This window comes from Physeter macrocephalus, chromosome 14, assembly GCF_002837175.3.
Source record: "Physeter macrocephalus isolate SW-GA chromosome 14, ASM283717v5, whole genome shotgun sequence".
Lineage (NCBI taxonomy): Eukaryota > Metazoa > Chordata > Mammalia > Artiodactyla > Physeteridae > Physeter > Physeter macrocephalus.
The window spans coordinates 58,068,115-58,074,589 of record NC_041227.1 but is presented as its reverse complement, the minus strand read 5'-3'; the positions used below and the strand labels follow the sequence as shown (position 1 = coordinate 58,074,589).

The 6,475-nt window shown below is 37.4% G+C and overlaps 1 pseudogene; it reads left to right on the top strand.

The window, feature by feature from the left end:
• Positions 1–335: 335 nt before the first annotated feature.
• Positions 336–3,373, top strand: LOC102974568 (vacuolar-sorting protein SNF8-like; annotated as a pseudogene).
• Positions 3,374–6,475: the final 3,102 nt, after the last annotated feature.

Sequence of the window (6,475 nt, the reverse complement as noted above, 5' to 3'; positions counted from 1 at the left end):
TGCCTATTTTTTAAAAATTTATTTTATTGAAGTATAGTTGATTTACAATGTTGTATTAATTTCTACTGTGCATCAGAGACTCAGTTACACATATATATACATTCTTTTTCATATTCTTTTAAAAAATTTTATTGAAGTATAGTTGATTTACACTGTTTTGTTAATTTCTGCTGTACAGCAAAGTGACTCAGTTTTATATGTATATATATATATATATATTCTTTTTCATTATGGTTTATCACAGGATATTGAATATAGTTCCCTGTGCTATACTGTAGGACCTTATTGTTTATCCATTCAATATATAATAGAAAATATTTTTAGGCCAGCAGCAGATCCTGGGATGCGAAGACCCGGGGTCCCGGCAGCAGGGTGGCCTGCAGGCCACAGTGGGGATGCACCACCGCAGAGTGGGAGCTGGCACCATTGCCAAGAAGAAGCTTGCCAAGGCCAAGTATAAGGAGTGAGGGAACTGTCTTGGCTGAGGACCATCTGGCCCAGATGTCGAAGCAGTTGGACATGTTCAAGACCAACCTGGAAGAATTTGTCAGCAAGCACAAGCAGGAGTTCTGGAAGAATCCTGAGTTCTGGATGTAGTTCCAGGACATGTGTGCCGACATGGGGGTGGATCCTCTGGCCTATGGAAAAGGATTTGGGTCTGATATGCTAGGCATGGGAGACTTCTATTACAAGCTGGGTGTCCAGATTATCGACGTGTGCCTGGCCCTGAAGCACCGGAATGGAGGTCTGATAACTCTGGAGGAACTACATCAACAGGTGTTAAAAGGAAGGGGCAAATTCGCCCAGGATGTCAGCCAAGACAACCTGATAAGGGCCATGAAGAAACTAAACGCACTTGGTACTGGCCTCGGCATCATCCCTGTGGGCGACACTTGCCTCATTCAGTCTGTTCCAGCTGAGCTCGATATGGATCACATTGTGGTGCTGCAGCTGGAAGAGAAAAATGGCTATGTGATTGTCAGTGATGTCAAAGCCAGTCTTAAATGGGAGATGGAGCAAAGGCAGCAAGGGCTGGAACACCTGCTGAAGGAAGGGCTGGCTTGGCTGGACCTGCAGGCCCCAGGGGAGGCCCACTCCTGGCTGCCAGCTCTCTTCACTGACCTCTACTCCCAAGACATTATAGCTGAGGAGGCCAGAGAAGCTGTCCCCTGATTGGGAATGTGGAAGGGGGCACAGCAGCAGGCAGGGAGAAGAAGGAGGAGCTGGTGGTGAATAAAACCTAGACTTTGTTTTAAAAAAGAACCAAGAAAAGAAAGAAAATATTTTAAAATAGACATACCTAAAATGTAATTATTCCTAAAGAGTTCATCTAAAAACTCTTATCTCATTTACCGGTATTTCATCACTTATGACAATATCATCATACCGAGTTGATTTTTCTTCTCTTTGTTTTAAAAATTGAAGTATAGTTGATTTACAATGTTGTGTTAGTTTCTGGTGTACAGAAAAGTGATTCATTCATATATATATATATGTATATATATATATGTGTGACTTTTCAGATTCTTTTCCATTATAGCTTACTACAAAATATTGAATATAGTTCCCTGTGCTCTACAGTAGGACCTTGTTTCTCTATTTTATATATAGTAGTTTGTATCTGCTAATCTCAAACTCCTTATTTATCCCTTCCCACCCCTTTTCTCTTTGGTTACCTTAGTTTGTTTTCTATGTCTGTGAGTCTGTTTCTGTTTTGTAAATAAGTTCATTTGTATCATTTTTTTTAGATTCCACATATAAGTGATATCATATACTTATCTTTCTCTGTCTGAGTTACTTCACTTAGTATGATAATCTCTAGGTCCATCCATATTGCTGCAAATGGCATTATTTCATTCTGTTTTATGGCTGAGTAATATTCTATTGTGTATATATACACCACATCTTCTTTATCTGTTCATCAATTGATGGACATTTACGTTGCTCCCATGTCTTGGCTATTGTAAGCAGTGCTGCCATGAAAATTGAGATGCATGTATCTTTTTGGATTAGTTTTCTCCAGATATATACCCAGGAGTGGGATTGCTGGGTCATACGGTAGCTCTATTTTTACTTTTTTAAGGAGCCTCCATACTGTTTTCCATAGTGGCTGTATCAATTTACATTGTCACCCTCAGTGTAGGAGGGTTCCCTTTTCTCCACACCCTCTCCAGCATTTATTATTTGTAGACTTTTTCATGATGGCCATTCTGACTGGTGTGAGGTGATACCTCACTGAAGTTTTGATTTGCATTTCTCTAATAATTAGCAGTGTTGTACATCTTTTCACGTGCCTGTTGGCCATCTGTATGTCTTCTTTGGAGAAATGTCTATTTAGGTATTCTGCCTATTTTTTAATTGGGTTGTTTATTTTTTCATTGTTGTTGAGTTATATGAGCTCTTTATATAGTTTGGATATTAAGCCCTTGTCAGTTGTATCATTTGCAAATATTTTCTCCCAGTCTGTAGGTTGTCTTTTCATTTTGCCAAGTTAATTTTTATTGTCAACCAATTTTGCAACAGAATATTAAGATTTTATTTGACTTCTAGTAAACCTAGGTACAATAAAAGTATTATACTTAATGCTGATGACTCTAAAGACATATGTATATCAATTAACTCAATAAGCTTTAATACCAGATATTAATTTAATACTGAATATTTCCCAGGTCACGTGAACCTGAAGTTCATTCCGGTTAGTTTGTTTTATATTTCTGAGAATTTATTTAAGTGCTTAATTTCCTTTAAGTCAGTTAAATAGAGCTCATTTAGAAATTAATTTTGGTAAGACCATCCAAACATAAAGACATATTTATAATGCACACACAGATAGATAGACAAAGCCAAAGATCTCATAGCTTCATTTTAAAACTTAGTTATGAATCAGGTATTATAATATAAAACTCAATAGTTTATAAATAACAGTTGGAATAGGTTAAATTCCCCCTCAGTCTCAGGAATTGGAGGTGGTCTAGATAAGACTAAGATGAGTTCCTGAGAGCCCTAATAGACCATTTACATCTCAGAGGCACAGGGAGAGAAAAGCAAGTTCCTCCTAGAAGTCTTGTTCCTTTAGGGTCAGAATTCTGAAGAGATGTTTCAACAAGCTGGAAAAATCAGTTTTGGATTGTCAAATGAACCTCACTTTGGGCATTTTTCTCCAGTCTAAAAAATATTGTGGCCATGTGGTGTTACAAAAATTATCTTTTGGGCTTTAGTCTTGGAACCAGAAGTAAAGGTTGTCCAATTTTATAGGAACCATCCTAAAGGGATATTTTTAGGAAATGAACATTTCTTCCCCATGCTTGTCAAATAGAATAGTGCACCTTCTTTACCACAAATAAACACTCACACACACACACGCGCACACACACACACACACGCACAAGATAAAACCAAACCAATTCCAAAAGGCTCACTCTTATACAATAGCATAAAAGCTTATATGTAAGGAATTTCATCTCTTTTTCCTTCGCTTTTACAAAACAGTTCTAGTTGACACATGGTGTTATAATTTAGAGAGCCATTAAGGGCCATTGTTCTCCAGATTTTAAGGAGTACTGAGGTTAAGTAATGTTAAAATAAAATACTATTTTTTTCATTTTCATAAGTAAAAGTTTCCCATTTCTGCAAAATACACTAGGGGACTGCAAGATGGAACAGAAAAAAACTCTGGTTACCCAACTATTATTTGTTCAAGGCTGTTGTTGTCAAATATCAAGCAAACAAACAGACCAATGCAGAGTAGTTTATCAGGGTCACAGTTCCCTAATGCAAAAGGGAAAATCCCAACCAGTGCCTCACCAAAGATGAAGCCAAATGCAATAGGGAAGAATACCCTGGTGTTGTCACACACAGGCTCCACTACTTACCGGAGACGTCTCAATCAGCCAATGCCTTGTTTCTTTCACCACAAAATCAAAAGTGCTGTGGGCCAATGACACCCTGTCAGTGGCAAGCACTCAGGGCAGGTCCTGAGACAAGGGTGCTCAGGCAACTGCTGGGCAGGATCCCAAGAGCCACCACCGGCCAGGGGTTGATGTGCCATGGGCGAGATGCCTTCATGGTCACGCAAAGCCAGTCTACTGACACGGGGATGTGAAGGAAAGTGCAGTGTTAATTGCAGGGTGCCGAGCAAGGGAATGGGCAACAAGCTTCAGATCCACTCTAATTTGGTCTTGAGTTAGGGTTTTTTTAAGGGGAAGAACAAAGAGGCTGGGATTAATCACTGTCATATAATGTTTCTGTGACATCTCTTACTCGTTTTTTGGAAGTCAGGATATCTCTGGTTTACAATTCTCCGGCCAGATGGTTCATGGCTCTGGGGTCTGTGAGCTTATCTGGCCCTGGAGAAACAAGGTTAATGATGACATCTATGAGAGTAATTTTAGTCATTAACCATGTTATTGACAACAGCAATTTTAGTCATCTGACTCTGGTTGATTAGTGTTCAGTTAGCACAGAATTGAGGGCAGAGGGGACAAGAAAGGGAATAAAGTTTTGGACAGAGAGATTAATCATAAACTCAGTAAAGGAACTTGGTTTTAAGGGGACTCTTGTTTCATCTTTCCATTGTTACTCTTATATATAGAAAAATTCATATGTAGATGTATTTATAGCCTTTCCCCTTAAACAAAACAGGTTCTACTATACATACTCTTTTACACCTTGCTTTTTTTCACTTGACAGTATATCCTGGTGATCACTCATAGCTATATGCAGAGTTCTTTCCCATTAAAACTGTACTGCTTCTTACAGTATTTGTCTTTCTCTGACTTACTTCACTTAGCATAATACCCTCCAATGCCATCCATTGCTGCAAATGGCAAAACTTTATTCCATTGTATATATAGGTCTGAGCACTATTCCATTGTATATATACCACATCTTCTTTATCCATTCATCTGTGATGGACACTTAGGTTGCTTCCATATCTTGGCGATTGTAAATAGTGCTGCTACAAACATTGGGGTGCATGTATCTTTTTGAATTAGTGTTTTTGTTTTTGTTTGATTTTTCGATATATACCCAGGAGTGGAAATTCTGGGTCATATGGTAGTTCTATTTTTAGTTTTTTGAGAAACCTCCACATTGTTTTCCATAGTGACTGCACCAATTTACATCCCCACCAAGAGTGAATGAGGGTTCCCATTTCTCCACATCCTCACCAACATTTGTTATTTGTTATTCTTTTTGGTGATAGCCATTCTGACAGGTGTGAGGTGATAGCTCATTGCAGTTTTGATTTGCATTCCCCGTTGATTAGCAATGTTGAGCATATTTTCATGTGCCTGTTGGCCATCTGCATTTCCTCTTTGGAAACATGTCTATCCATTTCTTCTGCCCATTTTAAAATCAGGTTGTTTGTTTTTTGATGTTGAGCTGTATGAGCTGTTTACATATGTTGAATATTAGCATTGGTCATATAATTTGCAAATATTTTCTCCCATTCAGTATGTTGTCATTTTGTTTTGTTGATGATTTCCTTTGCTGTGCAAAAGCTTTTAAGTTTAATTAGGTCCCATTTGCTTATTTTTGGTTTTATTTCCTTATTGCTCCTTATTGCTTTAGGAGACAGATCCAAAAGAATATTGCTACGATTTATGTCAAAGAGTGTTCTGCCTGTGTTTTCCTCTAGGAGGTTTATGGTTTTCAGTTTTAATTTAGGTATTTAATCCATTTTGAGTTTATTTTTGTATATGGTCTTAGAGAATGCTCTAATTTCATTCCTTTACAGGTATCTGTACAGTTTTCCAGAGCACCATTTATTAAAGAGACTGTCTTTTCTCCATTGTATATTCTTGCCTCCTTTGTTGTAGAATAATTGACCATGAGTGCATAGGTTTATTTCTGGGCTCTCTATTCTGTTCCATTGATCTATGTGTCTGTTTTTGTGCCAGTACCATACTGTTTTGATTACTGTAGCTTTGAAGCATAGTCTGAAGCCAGGGAGCATAATTCCTTCAGCTCTTTTCTTCTTTCTCAGGATTGTTTTGGCTATTCAGGATCTGTATGATATCACTTATATGTGGAATCTAAAAAATACAACAAACTAGTGAATATAACAAAAAAGAAACAGATTCACAGATCTGGAGGACAAACTGGTGGTTACCAGTGGGGAGAAGGAAGGGGGGAGGGGCAATATAGGGACAGGGGATTAAGAGGTACAAATTATTATGTATAAAATAATCTACAAGTATATATTGTACAATATGGAGAATATAGCCAATATTTTATAATAACTATAAATAAAGTATAACCTTTAAAAATTGTGAATCACTATATTATACACCTGTAACTTACATAATATTGTATATTAACTCTACTTCAATTAAGAAATTGTACTGTTTCTGATGAAAACTTATTAAAATTGTAAGGTTGTACCCTATTTATTCCCCTATTGATAGGCATTTATGTTTTTTCCATTACTTTGCTGTTATAAAACTGTTAAAATGAATAGCCTTGAGCATATGCC